The sequence below is a fragment of the Lissotriton helveticus genome, chromosome 2_1, assembly GCF_964261635.1.
Source record: "Lissotriton helveticus chromosome 2_1, aLisHel1.1, whole genome shotgun sequence".
Lineage (NCBI taxonomy): Eukaryota > Metazoa > Chordata > Amphibia > Caudata > Salamandridae > Lissotriton > Lissotriton helveticus.
Genome location: NC_136059.1, coordinates 1,875,549,592 through 1,875,572,602, shown reverse-complemented (window position 1 = coordinate 1,875,572,602; position 23,011 = coordinate 1,875,549,592). Strand labels below are relative to the sequence as shown.

General features: G+C 43.8%; 1 protein-coding gene across 5 annotated transcripts in view; it reads left to right on the top strand.

Annotated features, from left to right (window-relative positions):
* LOC144818914 (malate synthase-like) overlaps positions 1-23,011 on the top strand; it is a 388,110-nt gene that overhangs the window by 176,261 nt on the left and 188,838 nt on the right. For 3 of the 5 annotated variants that reach the window (XR_013607176.1, XR_013607175.1, XM_078676787.1), the window contains exon 1: positions 12,838-12,921. The exons of the other annotated variants lie outside the window; for them this stretch is intronic. The gene's annotated coding sequence lies outside the window, so the exon portion shown is untranslated. Of the gene's footprint in view, positions 1-12,837; positions 12,922-23,011 lie in introns of those variants that run through there. 5 annotated transcript variants of the gene reach the window in all.

Genomic DNA, 23,011 nt, shown 5'->3' with positions numbered 1-23,011 from the left:
TAAAAATCTCTGCTATTTCCCCTGCCCGAAATTACCATTACTGTGTTTCCAGGTAATTCCAGGGGTGGGGAAATAAAAGGGATTACACGTTTTTGGGACTAATATTCAGTAATCTGTAGTTTCATGCAGATTCCCACATGTTTTACTGCAGAGTTTTACACAGAGATTTCTGCTGCTTTTAGCAGCTAGGACCTCCATGTGAAAAACCAAAACGTAGCTTTCTGATTGGCTCAGTAATTACTATCAAGGTCCAAGGGTGCTGGAGGCAAGATGCTTCCCTACTGAGTCTCTCTCAAACGGGATACTTTGACTTAGTGAACAAGTTCCTACCAAACAAGCATTGGCTCCTTAGTATACGTTTCTTAACACAGGTTGATTTTTATATGGCCTAAATTTTGTTTCAGCGAGATCCCCAGCTCTCCCTATCAAATATCCTTTTGGTATTGCTTGTGTCTTGAGACAGCTGAATGTTATCTGAATAAGACAGAGGCCTGCTGAGATCGATCGCCTATGGCCTATAAAGAGCTCGATAATGAAGGAGGCCTAGAGGAAGGCCTATTTTGCGGCTATGACTAGACTTATGGTCCAAGCCTGAACTCTGAAAGTGAAAGCCTGACATTGTAACACGTCATCTCTTTCTTTTATTGTATTGAATGGGTGCTGTAGGTAAGAGGCGTGTATATCTTTCATTGAACCCTGGAACTCTACTGAATGAGAAGAAGCCTGTTCAGATTTACCCCAAATTATATATCACATTCCAGGGAAACATCGTTATTTTAGTATATCTAATTCTTTTTGGATTGTGACATCAATAGCCTGTGTCTAAAATTTCCCAAATGACCCTCGGTGCTCTCTCTGCTGTTTTCATACAGTTTGGAAAACACTACACGGCTAATGAAATACCAAAAGGTAGGCAAACACATTCCACCTTTTTTAATCTCAGATAAACAGAAAAAAAACCTGATGGGGTGAAAAATCGGAACCAAAGTATAAACATCTTTTAGATTCAACCTAACCGTAATATCTGCTGAGAGATGAATTCCCTCCATTTTTAAATACTTGTATACCAAAGAGTTGTGGAAAATTCACAGATAAAATAATCATACATACATTCTAACCTTATTTGACCAATAATATATTGCTAAGAAGCCCTGGAGTGTACATTGTTACTTGAAGGATAGCCCTTTTCGCGGTAATTTCCTTCACATCTTAATGATCAAAATAGGCATAATTTTGGAAAAACCAATGGAAGGATAGACTCTGGAACCGATTTGTATAGAGAGTCATATGGAGTCTTGTACTGTTGGGTAAAGTTATTAGGGGGACAAAGGCCAGCTTTGAGTTTTGGAGGTCTCTTCGCTTATCACTGACGGGTAGGATATTACTCCTAAAAATAGTCACACTCCTGAGACTGATATGTATTCGGGCTGCTACCGCTGTGGATCCCGGCGGAGCGAGTTAGGCAGCTCCAGACAATGGTGACGGAATTCCTGCGGGGAACTGGGAGGCGCAAAGTGGCCCTGAAGACACTAAAGAGGCCAAAAACAGAGGGAGGCTTAGCAGCGTCAGACATTGAGTACTATTACATAGCGGCCCAGATGCAATGGCTCATGAAATGGGTTGCGAGTCAGATACGAGTAAAGGCATGGCAGGGGGATGGAAACCCGAGTCTGAACCTTCTCTCGAGAATAGTACTAAGATTGCCCATTCAGGACAGGGAAATGACTACAGAAATACAAGTAGCTCGCAAAGGCTGGGCTAGGAGCCTACAGAGGGCTACGGTCAAGTGCCTGTATGCACCAGAAATTCCATTGACATTATGTATGGCATTGCCGCACAGAGCGGACTGGAGACGTTTGGAGGCATGGGTGGCAGCGGGGTAACCACTGTGGGGTGGTTGCACAAGGATAGCACTCTGCTGCCCTTTGACACATTCAGTGAGAGATATGAAATACCAAGAGGGGACTTTCTATTGAATACGGCATTAACAGCAGCAATACGACAACATTGGGGAAGTGGGATGGCTCAGCTGCCTCTAGCTGAAGACTGCCAATACGTGGTGTCAGCAGCAGGGACATTTAAGGCGGTCACCTGCTTGTACAGGAGACTTAGTCGGGCGACACTCCAGGCCCTTAGTGAGTTACAGCAGAGATGGGAGGAGGACCTGGGGGAATCTTTGGAGGAGAAGACTTGCTAGATTCCAAATGGTGAACTTCTAAGTATTTTATTGGGTGGATCTTTCCGCATGGCGCAGTAACAGGTATTTCAATACTACAACTGTGGCCTGTCCCCGATGTGGAGATGGGGGAGCAGAATTTCTTCATGTGTTTTGGAGTTGTCCGCAGATGGGGAAGTTCTGGAGGGAGGTTACTGAAACTCTTGCGGAAGTGACAGAAAAAGAGATGAGCATGACTCCGGGACACTGCCTGTTGCATGGACTCCTCCAAACCTCTAGGAATAAGATCACAAGTAAATTTCAACACCTGGGTCCTATACTAGCAAAAAGGGACATCACCAGTCATTGGAAGGCAAGGGACGCCCCCATATGGACAGGTGGAAGAAAGAGTTTGAGCGCTGGGCAGGTTACGATGGAGCAGTACGGCTCAGAGAGGCCAGGCGCAATGGTAGTGAGAAGGCGCTTGAGGCAGCTAGGGCGTGGGAAGCATTGATAACGCAACTCAAGCAGCCAGAGGAAGCCACAGATGAAGGGCATCAGGGGAACTCGCAAGAGTCTGCACCATAAAGTAGCCTGATATAAAGGCAGGGGAGGGATGGAATAGAGAAGGAAGGTGTGGATGTGCCATCCAGCTAATAGGAGCCTGCAGGATAAGTGGAGAATAAGACTGCTGATTCGAGGTTTCAAGTGTGTGGACCTGAGGGGGGCATTAATGTAGGTAATTCAAAACAGGCCTGGCTGGGGAGAGGGAAGGTAGGGCAAGGGGCTTCCTTCTGACAGAAGGTGGACAGAGGCATTGCATGCCGCATGAGTCAATATATTACATTCCAACCACCAAAAAAACTGAGTGCCGACATGAGCACAAAGACTGGCCATATAATCATCAGACCATGAACACGAGGGAGGAGCCCTCAGTCAAAAATGGGGAGATCGGAGAAATGATGGTTGGCATAGGTAATCTTGTCAGACATGGCATGGGTATGATTATATGCTGTATTGCACATATTATTGTCAGTATGCTTTCATGAATAAATGCTCAATAAAGTTTGTTTTTAAAAAAATGGAATCATGTACAGTTTTAAGCCCAAGAGATGCATGTTTTGTTAAACCAGAAATAGAAGACCTTAGCCTGCCACCCATCCCACCCTAGAAAGGATGTCTACTAAGAAGACGTACCTATTTATTAAGAGTTGCATTGGACATTCCTCATATTAATGAGAAATCTGGTCAGCAGGCCTCAGGACAGTCAGATATCACTGGGTCACAATTAAATTACCTGGGCTCTTTCACCTCTAGTGTTCTGGGGCCTTTGTATTGCGGACCCTCAAACTGGGGACCAAGAGAGCGGGAATGGTCTCAGACTGATTCAGGCAGTGGCAATGGATGGCAGGCTGGCAGCCCCATTCAAGGAAATCCCTCAATGGGCCCCACATGCAGGCAGAAATCTCCCTTAGCATCATGGCCATTAATTGTTTTACAAAAACAAACTCCCACTTTGGGAGTGGGATTGGGGTAAAAAAACAACATGGGACCTGAAAATGAGCGCCTAACTATCATTTAATAAAGTCTGGTACAATGGTGAGAGGCCAGTTAATATGGTGGAGCCACAAGTGTAGAAGGAATATTCACTCCGGGGTCTGCTATTAGGGAGATCTGTGATGCACAGTGCCTTGTTCAAGTTCAGGGAGGACCTGGCCTGGCAATTCGGACTGGACTATTATTGTAGCAGGGTCAATACTGATTTGCATATGATTTTGTCTAAACTAGATGGCATGACTGGCCAAATATTGATAGGCTGGGATGCTACCCCTAGTGGTTGCCAGTGGTTAGACTTTTTCCAAACATTCCTCCCATCACCGTTTGCATGTTTGAATGACCACCCTAAGGTGCAAGACTCTTCCCAGACATGGGTCCCGTGCTCACTGTGCCACTGGAACCAAGCTACACTTGACTGGCGAACCCTGTTACAACGCAGGAAGTTTGAGTTAAGGATGAGAAAGGAAATTTAAGGCCTGCAACTGGACAATGAAAGAGACGCATAATAGATTGGAGCAGGAGAGGACTGATCCAGAGTGAGATAGGACCTCAGGGGAAAAGGAGAAGCATGCTAATGCCCCAAAGCTCAAAGAATTAGAGTTTGAGATATCTGGAATTATTCCTTCACTGCAGGTACCTTCGGCCCCAACTCATGTCTCGATTTACCCAGTGTGATAGTGCACAACTACACCATTGGTGCGTGCATGCTGGCTTGATTGTCTGCTTTCGAGATGACCTTCTCAATGCTGAAGCAGTGTATCTTTCATATACTCATGCTTTTTTCTCTCAATCTTATGCATTTATTAAAAGTGTGCGCATACCAAATGTACTTTTACTTCAGTCTTTGCCAGAGACGCTCCTGACGTACTTCAGGAGCTGCCATACCATCACTTCAGTCTTTGGCCAGACACATGCGTGTGGTATTTAACAGCAGCTGTTCCCTCATAGTTTTATACAGCGCACTATGACTGTACAGTTTGAAATAATACACTTTCTCCCCAGCTGATTGTACACACTCTTTGTTGATTTTTAAGAGTGTCACAGGAGTCGCACACGGTGATAGGCACATCATTTACACACAGTGAGCTGCATACCTGTGATAATCATTGTTGTGCATTGTCCTTGTCAGCTGATTACCAATGTTTTATGTCGACCTAACAAAATTAATAGTGCCTTGCACGCAGTGATATGCACACCTTTGACCGTTTTCACAAATAAGAGGCAAACCATTTGCAACCGGTGATGTGCACACCTTTGTTCAATTTCAACAAAAAAAAAGAGGCTTTAGTGCATAGTGATGTGCAAACTCAAATTGTTTTGTACACTAACCAGATAAGTAACTGATGTAGATATGAAATGTTTTCTTATCTCTGCCAATCACTATTGCTCAACATTAATATAGCAGTGTATCTCGTAGAACCATTCTCCATTGGTAGTTTTAAAGTACTGATTGTACAACGTGTTTAATCTTTATCTGAATGGTGTTCAAATATGCAGGCTGTGTCACCACCAAATTAGACACTCCAGGAGTACCGCCTATTCCATGGAGGCTGTGGTGCCTTCGAAACATATTTAGGAGCAATAGGGGCAATGAGTTTCAGGCCTGAGACAAATAAATGTTTACTGCTTCACTCCTTAGGGTTTGAGGGTAAATCCACGTTTAAACATGTACCAGAACTGCCAGTCCAGGAAAATAAAGAACTGGATGATTTTCAAGATGCAGTAAAAAAACTAGTGAATAGATTTGATGCTCCTCCTAGTTTGGCAGTTTCCAGTTATACATTTTTTAAGAGGTCACGAAAAGCCACTGAGGATGTAGACACATATATCTCTGCTTTACAGAAACTGGTGGCTTATTGTGAGTTTGAAAATTTCAGCGATCAGCTTATTAGAGATCAGCTATTCTGCCAATGTACTGATAAAACCATACGCCAGAAGTTGCTGTCCTTAGGTAACCCTTCACTTATTGAATGTATTAGGATAGCCAAAAGTATAGTGACCTTTTTTAAGTCTGTGAAGGAACTTGAAGATAAAAGTGTTGAACAGGTCAATCCTGTCCAGTGTAAGAAAGTCTGTACCAAAGAAACTGTCACAATTGTATAGCGCAAGTCAAACTAATTATTTCTTTAATCAGTCAAATACATACTTTAGGTATGGTAATCCATGTCACAAGAAAGGGGGAGGCCATGTCTGACCAAAAATGTATACTTCAGATTGTACAACAAAATTGGGCACTGTCCTAAGATGTTCCAAAGTTCCAAGCATACTAAAGTAAACGGTATGGGTATGTCTGATGAAAGGGAGGATGTTCCTGAAGATCTTGTATCAGAAATGCAGGGTATGGTTCTAGCTGTGGGTCAAAGTAAGGTGAAAAGTGGTGATCCATCTGATTGTGTTGACCCTCATGTTGAAATTATGGTGGGAGACAAAGTGTTGCATCTACTTGTTGATTCAGGTGTGAGTATCACTATGATTACTACTGAGTTTTTCCAAACTGTCTAGGTAGACAAAACACTATTGCTTCCTGATCGCTCATCAGTTTCCTACGAAAGACGGAAACTCGATTTGTTGGGGTACTTTGAGGTTGTAATGAGTTTCAAAGGGAGATGCATTCAGGGCACAATTTATGTAGCGGTCAAGGGCTTAAATAGCCCAGGATGGTTTTATCAAGATTTGTTTGGTATGGTGTTGAAGCCGGGAACCAGAGAACAAGTGGCTGTCATAGGACACTCTCAGAGAGTTGAGGATTTGCTAAATCTTTATCCAAGAGTTTTCTCAGGCAAACTAGAAAAGATCAAAGGGTTCAAGCACAGAAGGAAAATTAAGGATGGTGCAATACCTATAAAACATAAGCTGAGAGGAGTGCCCTGAAGAAATTAGAAGTGTTGGTGAAGAAGGGGATTATTGAATAGGTAGAATCTTTGCTGTGGCTTTCTCCACTGGTAGACACGCGTAAGAGGAATGGGGAGTTGAGGGTATGTGTTGACCTTCGTGCTCTTAACAAAGATATTTGGGTTGACTCTCATCCCCTTCCGAAAATCAATGAGATGTTGTCTTTGTTTGCTGTAGCTACGTTTTTTACCAAGCTAGATTTGGCTTCAGCATACCACCGGATAGATTTGGAGCCAGAATCCCATCATTATACACTATTTGTCTCACCATGGGGTACCTACCAATACTGTCGGATGCCATTTGGTTTGGCATCTGCAGCTTCGTGTTTCAGAGAATAACGGTGACACAAGAGATAGAAAATGTTGCCATATTCCAAGATGATGTGTTGGTTGTTGCTCATGGTCACCATATGCATGATGATACACTCAAGCAAGTGTTATAGTGTTCCACCAACAAGGAGTTGTGTTAAAAAGAGAGAAGTGTGAGTTCTTGAAAGATAGTGTTGAGTACTTTGGCCACATCATCTCAAGCTCAGTCATTAGCCCTAAAGCCAGGGCTGGTCACTGTTATAGTGCAAGCACCACCACCCTTGGACAATAGTGTTGTTAAAGGCTTTTTAGGGTTGTGTGAGTTTTGCTCACGTTTTTTCAAGGATTTGGTATCCAAGGTCAGATCGATTTCAAATCTTCTTAAGAAAGAAGTGGAGTTTTGTTGGAAGGATGAGTGTGTGACATTGTGTATTGAATCAAGTCTCAATTGACGAAGGTTAAAACACTCAAACCACATGCTCCCGCACTCAAGTGTGTACTGACAGTCGATGCTAGAAACATAGGCCTTTGGGCCATTCTCACCCAAAGAGTGGGTAATGTAGAAAACACTATTGGTTTCATCTCCAGGGTGCTTTGGGAGCCTGAACGTCACTAGTGTTCATTCTTGGTAGAACAACGCACCTAGAACTGCTAGATTTTCAGCACAATTGTTACTATTCCAGTTTGAAATTTACCATATACCAAGAATGGGAGGGCAGATGAAAGTTGTTTGGTAACCGCTGTTGAACTTGTTAAAGTGGGACCCTTTTCTGAATTAGAATCGAAATCGGGCACACGTGATGATGTAGTGTTGGGTGAAGTCTCTAAGTATATCATGGATAGTTGGCCTAAGGAGAAGATGCCTGAACAAAGCATTCAACATTTCAGTAAAGTAGCTGAAGAACTGTCCTTGGAAGATGGGTTAGTTATGAGTCTAGACAAACATGTTCCCCCAGACAGTATTAGACCATTCATTTTGGAACTTGCTGATGAAGGGCATTTGGAGGCCACCTTTTGAAACGTAGTGTACAGTCCACATTCTGGTGCCCGCAAATGGACAAATACATTGATATGCTAGTCAAAGACTGTGTTGTGTGTTGTACCAGTCGTACCAGTCATAAGGCATTGAAAGCAACCACTCCTTCATTAGTTCCAATTGAACTTCCTGCTGGACCATGGTTAAAACTCAGAATTGACTTGGTGGAGCCTTTTAATTCACTTACCTGTCATTCTAGGTTTGCTTTGGTGCTCATTGATTATTGCACAAATTTGCCAGAAGAAAGATTCATTGGGAAGCCAGATTCCCAAACAGTGATAACATTTCTGAAGGGTTTGCCGTAATGTGTAGTTTCAGACAATGGAGTACAATTTGTCTCCACTGAAGTTGAGGAGCTCCTTTATGCAAGCAGCATAAAACATCTCAGAAGCTCACTGTATCACCCTCAAGCAAATGGACTTGTTGAGCGCTTCAACAGAGTGTTGGGAGAGTGTGCCCAGTGGGCATTGCAGAACAAGTGTGTTGTCAATACTGCTATCCACACCATATTGTGGTTTTATAGGACTACACCCCAGTCTTCTACCCCGGCATTTCCTTTTGAGCTTCTCAGGGGTAGGAAACCTGCTATTGACTTCAGGCTTGCATGGATGTCAAGATGCTTGAAACAAAAGGTGGACATGTAAAGCATAGATATTCTTGTGAGGAAGAATGTGACTCCTGCCCAACATAAACAGAACATTTAATATGACACGAGGCAAAATGTTTTAAACAAACTCGTTGTTGGATACAATTTGAAAATAAAGAAATGTTCCCATATCAGAAAAGGAGATTAAAAGTTTACCACACCAGTAAAGGTTGAGAGGGTATGTGGCAATGCTGTTCGAGTGGAAGGAGGCCATTGGTAGAATTGTTCTAACATTGTTAAGGTCTATCCTCAACAGTGTAGTACATATTCTAAGGTTCCAGAAAACACTGAAGTTAAACAATTGCAAGCACAGAAAAACAAAGGGCATGATGTTTCCCAAAGTGTTCGAAATGAACCCTTACATGTACGTAGGAGCGTACGTCAACATAGGATTCCAGTCAGGTATAGATGATTTTCCAAAACACTCTAAAGCAATGTCTATACAACTTTACACATGTTATAATGGTTGCTGTCTCTATTCCACTTCGACAACTTTTATGGGTGTTAAAATTAGACTGTGTTTCTGTATTTGGAAGAGTCTTTATAATTGGATTTTTTTAAATGTATGTTTATCTGGTTTTATATATATATATATATATATATATAAATATATATATATATATATTTGCCTATATATATATATCCCCCTAGGAAGACGGTACACCCCCCAACCCTTGACTCAGTCCCACTAGAAAGGGTAAGGGAATTCGATTATTTAGGCATCCGACTCTGTGACTCTATGAGTTGGAAGGCACATCACCAAAAAATTATTCTGACGCATAGGAGGGTCACAGGTGCGTTATTAAAAGAACATTGTGCCTCTCCCCTGAAACCTATTGGGGCGATACTAGATATTTATAGGGCAAAAGCTGTGAGTGCGGCGTTGTATGGGGCAGAGCTGTGGGGCACGCAGAAATTTGACACTCTGTCCCAGCTTGAGAATAAATTCCTCAAAGACCTAATGAGGCTCCCCCATAGCTCTCCCACTCTCCCTCTCCTACTTGACACAGGCACACGCTCCATAGCCGAGCAGGCAAAGCTACGCTCTCTTTTATTATGGGCCCGCATATGGAATGTCCCTGAACTCTCAAGTTACGCAGACGCACTACGTGAACTCCTCTCAACCCCGGGGTGGTATAAAATCGGCTGGCTCATGGAAGTAAAGCGCCTCCTTTTCGAACTGGGCCTGGGAGACGCTTGGGACAATAGATCTTCACCACCTAAACAGCTGCTAAAGAAAATATTTTGGTCGTGGGTGGAAAATGAGAGAGTGAGCCGCTCCAATCTTTGTAGATCTGCTGCTGAGTTTTTGGTTATTAAAGATTTCCTCTTTAGAGAACCCTACCTGGATGTGATCTCCAACCCTTTAGATAGGGCACTGTATTTTAAATTCAGGGTTGGAGTTTTGCCCCTTTGTACATGGACAGCGAACTGGAAACCACCCTGGCAAACTATAGCAACCTGCCCTTTCTGTGCTAACAGGGATGAATCCATCGCCCACTTAATGTTTGAGTGTTCAGCGTATGCTGCCCCACGCCGCAATTCAGGGTTGGAGTTTTGCCCCTTTGTACATGGACAGCGAACTGGAAACCACCCTGGCAAACTATAGCAACCTGCCCTTTCTGTGCTAACAGGGATGAATCCATCGCCCACTTAATGTTTGAGTGTTCAGCGTATGCTGCCCCACGCCGCAGATGGCTGAAACCTCTTTGCCTGAGGCTGGGCACTCGGTCACATGCGGAGGCCTTACAGATGCTAAGATCAGACACTCACCCCTTCATTGCTTGTGGCCTGGCAAAATTCTTGGGATGGGCTTGGAGGATAAGATCTGTGAGGAAAATGATCCAGCAGTAAGGTTATCTATCCTGATTCCTCTGGTTTTAGCTATTCGATGTTGTGTTCTTTTTCCTCTTCTTAAGGATGGTTTATTATTGTATGTTGTATAAATGTATTTTAGATGGCTGATTTGCACAATTGTTGTACATATTATACTGTCTCTTATTGGTCTGCCTTTATGTATTGATGGTCGAACTGCATAACTGCTTTATATTTTATAATTGTTTTTACACTGTAATGCTTTTAAGAAATGATAAATATTTCGAAATAAAGCTATACAACAACGATATATATATTTGCAGTGTTCTTTCACTTACCTGTTTGTATAGTTTTGTTTGAAGAGAAGAAATAATGTAGTGTTCTGGACTCCACACTAGCTCGCACCACCACTTGTGGGCTGGCGACGGTGTGGAGTCAGGATTATGTGATAGACGGTTAAAACCATCACTCCACCTGTGTTCCCAAGGATGGCGCTGTTGTTGTGACAAGCTGCCCGAGGTGGTTCCTATTGACATTAAACCTTAAGTTATTAACTAAATGGTCTCTTGGCGTGTTTGTTACCACGCCATTCCCCTACATTTACACCAAATTTGGATTTGTTCCCTACCCATTCACACCATGGAAGATGATTTACTACGACCATACACAGGTTGGCAGTTGACCATGGGAAAGTTTGTGAATACCTACAAGCAAATCTGTTTTTCTCGTCCTGTTCGAGAACTCTCATTCACTGTTCCTGGGAGCATATTTGTCTTGTAATAATGCACCAATCTGGTGTAAGAATGCGAGTAAATGATGTTGCATGTGTAAAATCTTGTATTGTGATTGGCAACAGCAAATTTGTACTCATAAATCTAGCTATTCCCTCACCCAAGTTCAACTTAGGTTTATAAAACTCTTTGGTAATATGGCCCACAGTGCACTGCAGAATGCATGCATTAACTGTACCAGGTTCAGCTAAATATACATTTGTTACTTTCAAAGAAATTAATGCATTTAAGTCTTTTACAATGATTTAGATGAAATATTTACATTCCTTTATGCTGCCAACCAATCAAGTACATTACTGTGTGTTTATATTTGCGAATAATTGACTGTCGTGAAATATATGTAATTACACACGGAATGAAAGAGACCTTTTTTTATTTTTTTTTACAAAACAGTGCTCTTTGAACTAAAGGACTCTGCTCTCATTGGAGGTGTAAAGAGATGTTGGGGGAGCAGATTTTGGCTAAAAGCAGTATACACAAACATGTTGAAAAACACTGCTATGGTTTTAGTATAAGAAAACATATTTGGCTGCGAGCCTTCAGTTGTGTCTTTGTCAGCCACGCTATGGTTCGAAGTAGATGTGGGAGGGGCCTGGGAGTAGATGGGAAAGGAGGGGCTTTCAAATAAATCACAACGTTTCTCACCGTTCCTTATGGCAAATGTTCACTCTGTGGACAGAGCGCCCAATAGCATGATGGTAATCACGTATTTGAGTGTACTTTTGAAAAGGATAACAGAACATAACTTTATTTACTATCCTCAGAGCTTCCAAGTCTCCCCATGTCTTGTACAAAAACGTCTGCCAGCCCTGGTATTAGCCGACATCACATTGCATTTTGCGATCTTTTGACTTTAATGTTGAAAATATGGATTAAAAGTCAGCATGTATCGTACTTTTGGCTAACAAGCCAGTGCTGGTTGAAATTGTCATGTGTGTCAAGGGCCCATATGCCAGCTAGGCATGGCAAAGAAGAAAACTAAAATGCAAGAATTAGCATCATGCCTTTCCAGACTTTCTTTCAGGCGTTTTAATGTCCCTTACATATTTTGTCTCCTTTGCTTACACTACATTTTCAATATCACACACGCCTAATTCACGTTCTCACTTGAAATGGTTAGCTTTGGCTATATTTCTTATTCCTTCAAGTCTCATTATAAATCCTTTAGCATGTCGCAGTTTTGATAACTTTCAGAGAATATTAGTGAGAAAATATGTTATTCGTTTTGCGTGCCTGAGGAACTTATTTCACTATTGGGGTGTGGCATTAAAACGTTTGAAGGTTATTGATATAAAGGCATGAATGACTGGTTACCATGACAAACGTGTTGACAGGCCATCAAGGGGCCATGGTTTTCTGGAAACCCGGACTATTAGTCGGCCTTAAAATAAAGCTAAAACCCATTCCTGAGGCATGACTCCGGTATCTCAACTAATCGTAAAGCCATCTTAAAGCTATAAATCCGGCTTGTAAAACCAGGTGTGCCTTATTTTCCGTTACCATTTCTATATCCAAAAAGATTTTCCAGAGTAATGACGCCCGGTTGCATTCACGTCGTCAAACCAAAAAAAAACAGGAGCTTGTAGTTCGCAGTGGTTGCGTCCAAGGTTTAAAGTCTGAGGCACAACTTGTTAAATATTGATAGCACATCAAGCATTTCTGCCTGAAACGCCTAGTGTTTGTTGCAGCCCTCATAAAGAAAACTGTACTCCACAAAGACCGTAAGTTGTATCTTTAATAATTATAGCTCATGTTTCAAATGGTTTTCTTGTGGGTTGTGCTCAGAGATACAAAAAGCATATTGTGTGTGTTTATGCACCAAATGGAGTGTTTCATGAATAATCCTTTCTCCGTGTTGAGTGGGTCCTGTAACACAGGATAAAGCGTATTAAGGGCAGAGTTATTTATGAGTTTCCTCAGTCAGTCACGGTTCAGAAAACTTAGTTCACTTGACAATATCTGTAAATCCGGAAATGGTATTAGCAAGGGGTCTCCTTAAACATAAAGAATTACCAGGGGAATCAGAAATTCCGGATTTCATACCACTGAGAATTCTTCATTTTTCTCCAGACTATCATCCTTGGTTGAAATCTCTGGCTAATACACGTCACGATCAGCGCCACCGAATTAAAAGGTATTAAGAGCACAATGTGAAAAGCTCATTGTCTGCCAATCCCACACCGTAGCATGTACGTAGAAGCAAAGCATGTTGTTATGTAATGTTCTAGTTGTGTTTTTGTTATCTCTATCACCAAAATGTGACTTCTTGGCTTTGAAATCAGGTGCAGCAAAGGTCAGGCATTAAATAAGAAGTACACTTTATTCGCTTTTAAAGAATTGAGGGTGGTTTTCAGTGGACTTTAAATGTTTTGAATACTATTATAATAAATAACATTTAATGGCCCAAAAAGCCAGATAGCTATCAAAGTAGCCATCATGAAGTGAAAGGCTTCCATAGACTGCGGTGAGTTTAAAGTATCATTTTGAACCCTGGAGGAGTTTTCTTGAACTGCCTGAGAGGTAGCGGATAGTTTTGGTCTCTTGACTATCCCTATGAACTTGTGTGTGATTTACTTTCAGATTGCACACTGTGATACCTGGTTCCATGGGTCCTAGGGCAGTTAGCAATTAGCTACAATTGTAACAATTGAAACATTTACCAATGATTTCCATGAGCAACAGTTTGAACAGCAAACTAGATTTCAGGGACCAAGCAGCCCAAGGCTTTCTCAAGAAGATGATATAGGTTTAAACACTGAGGATACAGTATAACACAAGAATAGCTCTCAATAAGTGATTGTCCAGTCAGAGCTTTACTTCATAAACAGAAAAGTACTTTAATGTCCACTAGAAACATATGCTAGATGTGAAATGACGGTGTGTAAAGAAAATCAGAACTCTCGTTCCTTACTAACAAGAACTATGACCCCAGATGTGAGTAAGCACATATGGCCTGTGACCTTTTGTTATTCAATGGGAATGCATATGTGAACGCTCTTGTCTCTTCGGACTTCAAAGTCAGCAGCAAAGCTTCTCTAGGGATCCTGGAGCTAAAGACAATAGCCCAAATCTCAGTATTGAAAAGATACACTTCAAAAGAGCAGGGTCTCACAACTCTTCCGTGAAGAAATATATATCTCTGTTTACTCTGCTGTGATTCTGGTTTCAGAGGGTAATGCTGGAATGTTAATGGCTTTTGATAGACCTGCAAAGATCCATCCTGACGCAAAGAAGTGCTTGCTGGCCTCCTTAATCAATAAAGTGCTCACCCTGGCTTGGTAATCCAAAACAGTACCTTTCAGTAGTTCATGGGTAAAAGGCCAGTGCTCAGTGACTGGACACTGTCATCTGGAGCCATACTAGCCCGCTGTCTAGTGATCAGGGGCTACAGCTGGTTCCCGTGTCCTAAACTGGAATGCTCCAATTAAGGGCCTCAATGATTCAAAGCCCTACACTACGAGAACTACTAGTTCTAACTGAGAAATTCTAGTACAGGTGTGTTCACTGACACCAGACAACAAGGACAATGTGGGTGGGGTACAATGGAACTTCTGAAGTTGTAATTGGGATATAATTGAGTATACCGCCAGAGTAGCATATGATAGAAATTGGCACATGCCAATCGCTTGCGGTTAGCTCTCCAAATCTTCAGGCTAGTGGGTGAAGTCAAGGTAATCCTCAATACCTCTACAGGCAACTGGAAGACACACACTAGATTCCCTGCAGCACAAGGAAGAAAAGAGGCTCTCCCTTTTTAGTAGCAGAAGGTGAGAGGTCAACTCCTGTGCCCCAAGTGACGCAGTTGATTGCATTGATGAAACCTCAAGCAGCTGGCTAGAGTTAAACCTTGTGCTCCAGATTTGACATAGTCCCCACAGAGGTGTTCACAGGTATTCTTCTCTCACCAAGCTTTTGGACTTTACCAGCTTTGCTGCTGCCTGGACTGGGGCAGCTAGTTAAGGGTCGTCCTGGAAAACGAGATAAGGCTGCAAGTGTACCCATTTGAGGAGAACAAATTGCATGCCAATGGTTGATCCCCTGACGACTACTGAGGAGGTGGTCGCTGCTTACTGAAGTCAGACGCTGTTGTGCTGCGCCGCGTTGTACCGTCTCAACCCCTTGCTAGCAGCAAACGATCGGAGGTCGGCGGTCAGGAGCATGAAAAAATGCCCAGAAGGCCGTGGCTGCAGTGATGGGATGTCCCACCACCAGTCACTGCTGCGCAGGCGGTTACCTGAGGATTCGGCACTGCGCTGCCTCGCAGCTGTTTGTCGCCACAGCATTGGGCTTTATGGCCTAGGTCACTACTTGCTGCCATCCTCTCTGACACACACCGGTGCTATCCTGAACCGTCCTTCGCCTAATGTCTGTTGTTTTCTATCCGCCTGGGCAGGCAATTGGCTTGTGGCTGCGGTGAGAGGAGGAATGGAGAGGGGCTGGGGAGCAAGTAGTGTCACTAAACCCCCCTCAGTGCGTAACCCTTGGCCAGGGGTGTGAGGGGTGCTTAGCGCATTTGCTTAGGGTCGAGTTGCAGTGAGCTGAAGCTCCACTCTGTGTGTCCCCCCCCCCCGAATTCAGTCTTGGCAATCACAAACAGGTCCACTTGCTCCTTGCTACTGGACAGCACATCACAGTGGAAACTCGCTCCTGGATGGGTGCTAAGGTGGAGAGGTGGATTCACCTCCCGCTGTCTGTAAAATGGCAGTACTGCCTCAACTTCTCTACTTATTCAATAACATTCCAATTCCATTAACTAATGCCTTTTGCCAAAGTACGCACCATTTTGCATGCCTCATCTGGGGGGGGATGGGGGGTAAACAACCCCGCTTTGGTTGGAACACTCTCATTCTCCCGTACGAATGGGCGGGATTCGGGGTTCCAGACATGCAACTTTACTATCTGGTGGCACAATGCAGCTATTCATGACACTGGTATCATACCCTACACAAAACCGTAGAAGGATTTAGTGGCCCACACACTGATGGTGGCCCTCCTTCCGACCGGGCTGCCATGAGACCGGAGTGATATACAGACCATGTCCACTACATATTGGGCAGAGAGGAGATTACTAAGAAAGACAGGTGGCGCAACAGTATCTTTGTCAGCGATTCCATTGACGGTGAATCCAGGGTTGCCCATCATATTGGAGCCCCTAGTTCAACGTACTCTCTGACAATATGCATTCATTTCATAAAGCTTTATTCGGAACATAAAAACATGTCCATAAAAGCACAAACAGTTACATACACAAACATTTCATAATAAGGAAAAGTAACAAAGACACATAATACATTAATTATCCAGTGCGGGTTGGAATAAATAGTTAAAATGATTAAAAACACATGCTTTTCCTAATACTTATGGCCCTAAGTACAAAAGTTGCTGTGAAAAAACAAATGTCCGGATGATGCAGATTAAAAAGCAGTTTCATCGAGTCAATAATTGTTCTTACTCCAAATCTTTTTAGAATAGGCTTAAGGTAGAATTTCCGTAATTCACTGTACAATTGGCAAGACAAGAGAAAATGCATAGTGCTCTGTTCAGACTTGTTGTCGCAAGCACAGGGACCAGTTGGTCGTACTTTTACAATTGGGCACGCAACCAGATAATGTACAGTTCCCATCCTTATTCTGGTTAGTACAAACTGGTGCGAGACTCTGGTCACCTCTTTCAAATATGGATGAAATCCAATGAACTCATTCATGCTATTGTACAGTTTACATGTAGATTGGTTTAGTTCTTCCAAAGCACGTTTCTCCGCACAAAAGTTCAAAAACGTAGTTTTCAAATTAGACTTGGAGATAACAGAGGCACAATACCGATTATTAAACACATTGAAACCAAAAACGTTTTGAAAATTATCAATGTTGTATTTAATCCACGGGATCATCAGGTGTTGGTCCAAAGAAAGGCAATCCTCTATGATGGCTCTATTCAGTGAGGTGCCTTCATTCAGCCAAACGGAGCGCCACAGTAATAGGGGTCTTAACATAATTAAATCACTCAAAAAGTGAATCCCTGTTTCTTTATGAACCAGGATGTTAGAGGAAGATTTGGGTAAGCACAGGAGCCTTTTCAGAAAATTGTTCACCTCCACCTGGAGGCACCCGGCTGATGTCACACCCCAAACTCCTGCCCCATACAGGGCAGCAGATAAGCATCTGGATTGAAATTTTTTTAACATGTCCATGATGCGTCTATTCCCCAACTTACTGGCAAATACAAAAACCCCGTTGGCACTCCTAATCATCTTAGTTTTAGCTGCTTTATGTTCAATATCCCAGCTACCATTTTTTGAAAAGTTAATGCCTAGATAACAGAAATTATCAACTTTTAAAACTTGTTCGCCCTCGATGTAATAGCGAGAATTAACTTTCGGTTTAGCTCTACCCGACCTACACTCCATCACATAGGTTTTAGACCTATTGATCACCAACTTCCTATTTTTGATGAAATGCACAAACTTATCCATCAGGCGTTGAAGACCCAACGGGGTCCTGGACAGCAGCACAGCGTCGTCCGCATAGAGTAACACAGGAATATTCAAGTTGTTAACTCTAGGAGCGTCAGCCGCAACTGTCTTCAGGACTGAATCCACCTCATTAATGAAGAGTGTAAAAAGCAGGGGTGCTAAAACGCACCCCTGCCTGATTCCTCTCCCAATGCCGAATTTACTCGTGCATTCCCCATTAGGTCCATACCGTACACTGGTACTAAGTTTTTCATACAGGCGGGCCAAAAAATAAACTATACCATCGGGGGCTCCTATTTCAATCAGTTTAGCCCACAGTATGGCATGGTCTACCATATCAAAAGCACTGCTTAAATCAGCAAAGCAAAGATATAGAGACCCTTTCTTAGCCTGGGTATATTTCCCGACTAAGAGTTCCAGATTCAGGCACTGTACGATTGTGCCACGTCCTTTTCTGAACCCAAACTGACTGTTAGTTAACATCTCATTTGTCTCTGCCCATTCCTCTAATCTGACTAAGAGGACCCGGCTCATAACTTTAACCGATGAGTCCAGTAGGGATATTGGACGATAATTTTTTGCATCGCCCCGGTCTCCTTTTTTATAGATAGGGATAATTATTGATTCTACCTAAGTAGAAGGTATTTTAGAACTAACTGCTGTATTAAAAATCTTAACCAGCAGTGGGCCCCAGATCTCCGGGGCGGTCTTATATACATCTATGGGTACCCCATCAGGTCCTTGGGCTTTCCCTCCCTTACTGGCTTTTATGCTGGCCATAACCTCGTCCACAGTGATATTTAAAGCAACGATGGGCCAGCCGTTCCCAACGGAAACTAATTTTTTGCCTGAGTCAAATATATTAGAGAAATGCTGGATCCATAACTCCATACTCACGTTAGATGTGAGTTCTGGTGCCCTCTCGTCCTTGAGGAATGGGCTATTAACCGTAGACCAGAACAAAGTGCAGTCCCTTAATTCTGCTGCTTGGCTTAACTTAGCCCATGCTTCCTGCTGTAATTCAGCCTTTCTGCGTTTAAGGACATGGTTAAAATCCTGCCTAAGTCGGATCACAAGACTCTTATCTCTTGGTTTAACTGCAAGAGCTTCCTTAAGATTACTCCGGGCATTTGTGCAGGCATGATCAAACCAGCCCCTATTTTGTTTAATCTTGCGCCCTATCTCTTTTGTGAACTTCTTATTGATAGTTGAGTTAATACTATCAAAGTGGGCAATACTGGCAACCGCAATTTCCTCTTCTTCGAGAATTGCCGAAATATCCGTCAAACAGCTAGTAATGATGGATTCTGATGTTACAACGGCTTTTTCTCCTTTCCACCTCAACCTAACTCCATTTGACCTATGGGGCTCGATGTTAACAACAACAGTATCCCTATTGGTTGTGGTGGCATGCTTCCAAATTCTAGTTTCAATGATTAAACAATTGTGGTCACTAAGCATTACATCGACCACCTTGAGCTCAGAGCACTTAGGGATTAGATTAGAAGACATGCATATAAAATCAATAACCGTGTTTGCCCCCCTCCCTTTGAATGTTGGTATACTTTCTCCTAGATCATTCTTAGCATTTTCCATGATTTCCATGTCATGATCTACCAGAAAGTTATTCAGGGTTTCGCCATACAAATGATGAGGAAAATGGACCTCAGCCTCCCCCGAATGATTATACACACCACATAACTTCTGAAAGGACAGAGGGCAAACCGCTACATTAAAATCCCCCACAAAAATAAATTCAAAAACACCATTAAAATTTTGCACAACATTACAAACAGCTTTATCTAACTCATTAATGACTATATGCCTAGTACCATCAAATATGTTATTGTAGAAATTGATCAAAAGTATATTTCTACCCCCTTCTTGTGATAGCCATAGGATTTGTGAGTGAACCCCTACTTTTACATACTTCTTCACTAAAACTGGCAATTTGACTGAAATCAGTACTAGCAGCCCTCCTTTGGATCTGCCATGTGGTGAAGCCATGGCGGAAAGCTCGTAGGTTACAAAACCATCAATGCCCTTGAAGTTATTACACCAAGTTTCTTGTAGGCAGATGATGTCGAATAAATCAATAAAATCCTTCCATCCCAGCATTTCCACCTTGGCCGTCACCCCTGCAATATTCCAGCTAGCGATATAGTAGGTTTTCCTGTCCCTATCATGATTGACGTTAGGCATTTCGTCAACAGTTACGGACATGTTAACATCTGGATTAAAAAGCTCTACGTGATTAGAATTCTCCTCCACTCCCCCCATAGTCATACAATCCACAATCGCATTATTATCCAATTCATTTACAGAAATAGAAATAGATTGTCCTCCAGTATCACCGCTCCCATGTGCTGGGTTAATCTTATGTCAGTCGTTTTGATCCAAACAACTTAGCGACTGGTATCTATTTTGGATTGGAACTTGGTAAAACATCCCATTAACTGGTGACAGGGTACTTTCATGGGCAGGAGGGAAATTAGGGGCATGTGTTGCAAATCTATTCCCACCGGGCACCGAGTTCAACATATACATCGGTGTAATAGGTGTGCCCTCCTGGGGTCCAAAACCGAACATAGGTAACCCGGGTCTATTTACAGTGGGTTGGCGATTGTTAAAGATCTGTAAGCCCTCCCCGTTATTTACAGATGTAGACCTATTGAGATGATTATAAAAATATCCCAATGGCCTAGCAACGACATCTGTCTCAGACTGCGTGATTGAGGCCGCTCTAAGTAGGACCGTTGCAACATGTTGCGGATGTTTAAAATTAATAATCACGCAGTCACCCACACAGGTCTTTCTTGTGTTACCTATCCAGTTGACTCTTCTGATAGAGATAATCTGATCAGAGTAGCCAACTGGGTAACCACAGTGTCGGTGTAGCCAGGAGATCGCTTTATTTTTTAGTGATTCCACCGACTCCTGGGTAAATTGGGCCTGAGTTACGGACGGAACATTTGTTAATACTACAACATAGGGTACACATTCGGGGGGAAGTTCAACCGGGCGCTTGCTAATCCTCACTGGTGCCCTGTTTGTCCCCCCTGTAGCAGCTGGGGAAGCTGACGGTACTGGCCCCCGAACAGTTTTCCCCCTACTTATAGAAGACGATGGTCTAATCGTCTGGTTTGGAATAGCCTTGGCTACACTAGTTGGCCCTGCTCCCTGCAACTGAGATGGTTGACCCATGCCCTGAACTAATGGGCTTGTTAATGCAGGTAACTCTTTGGGTAGTTCCTCACTAGTAGTAGCAATAGCATGAGAACTATTTGTATCACATAGTTGCGTCCTTTCCTGTGTAGATACTGTAATTGGGCGCGTTGAATCATTATTAATTGACAAGGCTTTATCCAAAGTGACAGACTGTTTGTCCACCATATCACGCAATATCAGAACTTCAGCACACAGACCCTCAATCTTGGATATCAATGGCTCAACAATCATTTTAAGTCTATCATCAATATTGTTCGCCAACATTTCTATTTGATCTGACTTAATAGTAACACAACTTTCTTTCATTAGATCCCCTATATTCTCAATGTTCTCCTTGTCGATATTGTCCTTTTTATTTTTCCTGCCAGGATGATGATTTCCCCGCTTTGGAGCACTTTTCCTACATGCTCTCATAAGTCTAGTGGCCCTGATGGACTGTCTAGGGGTACCTTCATAGGTCTCATTCTGGTCAACTTCCGATACAGTCACACTATCAGATGGCTCAATGGACTCAGCATTAATGATAGTGATATCAGGCTCGGTTGCTGTAATAGTGGCCACAGTGACATTAGGCGTGTTGGTAGCATCAGTATTAAGATCAAGGGGCAAATCCATTGTCGTTTTTTGCATGGGACTTTTCCCTAGCGATTTCCTTCTGTCCGTATTGATTCTATTAACCACTTTCAATAAGTAGTTATCTGGTAGGGTGGATTGGATAGACATAATTGGTGGTAGTTCAGAGGAGACAATAAGTCTATTTAAAAACAATGGGGTTAACTCCGAATTGCACAGTTTAGGCGTACTCACTCGTGGTGCCAAGGGAGGTGGCCCGTCCCGTCCCTGGTCGTCCCCGGACGGCCACAGACGGCCCGCCCTCTGCCCGGGCTCAGCCCGGCGATGCCCGCGCGCATCCCGCGAGGCGGGGCTCCCCTCTCCCTTTTCGGCGCCTCTGGGCGCGCTTGCCGGTGGGCGTGTCACCGCCGAGCCTCCTGGGTCCTGTAGTCTCCTGCCGCGTGGTGGAGGAAGCGGCGCTCAGGGAGACTGCAGCACGGGCCCCCAAGTGTCCGCCGTCCAAAAAGAAAAGCCCCCGCTTGTCAGGGCTCCCCTCTCCCTTTTCGGCGCCTCCGGGCGCGCTTGCCGGTGGGCGTGTCACCGCCGAGCCTCCTGGGTCCTGTAGTCTCCTGCCGCGTGGTGGAGGAAGCGGCGCTCAGGGAGACTGCAGCACGGGCCCCCAAGTGTCCGCCGTCCAAAAAGAAAAGCCCCCGCTTGTCAGGGCTCCCCTCTCCCTTTTCGGCGCCTCCGGGCGCGCTTGCCGGTGGGCGTGTCACCGCCGAGCCTCCTGGGTCCTGTAGTCTCCTGCCGCGTGGTGGAGGAAGCGGCGCTCAGGGAGACTGCAGCACGGGCCCTCAAGTGTCCGCCGTCCAAAAAGAAAAGCCCCCGCTTGTCAGGGCTCCCCTCTCCCTTTTCGGCGCCTCCGGGCGCGCTTGCCGGTGGGCGTGTCACCGCCGAACCTCCTGGGTCCTGTAGTCTCCTGCCGCGTGGTGGAGGAAGCGGCGCTCAGGGAGACTGCAGCACGGGCCCCCAAGTGTCCGCCGTCCAAAAAGAAAAGCCCCCCTGACAATATGCATTGCGCACGTTTGGAGACTTCTTCCCCGGGGGTCACACATCCTCCCGAACTGAAGACCCTCGTTTCCAAAAAGCCACTTACATTGATCACTTTGTCCTGGCTAGGCTTCAAGCAGCACTTAGAGAAAGGATACCAACATACCGGCTAGAACTGGACAGCTTCAGACCACTTAAACTGCTCATTACTGACACCACGGGAGATCACCTCAAATCCAGACTGTATCACGCATGCCTGGTGCTTGTACAAACACATGACACCAGAGTGAGGGCAGCATGGGCAATAGATCTGGGACTCCCACTAACAGCCAAGGTCTGGCTAGAATGCTGCATGCAAACCAAATTAGTGTCCTGTAACCACTGACATAAGCTAATACACTAATTTCCTGCAGAGGGCGTACACCACTCCAGCGCTGATGGTTCACACAGGTTCTACCGCATTGCCCCAAGTGTCACACACATTTTGCAGACTTGTCCTGGTCCTGTGA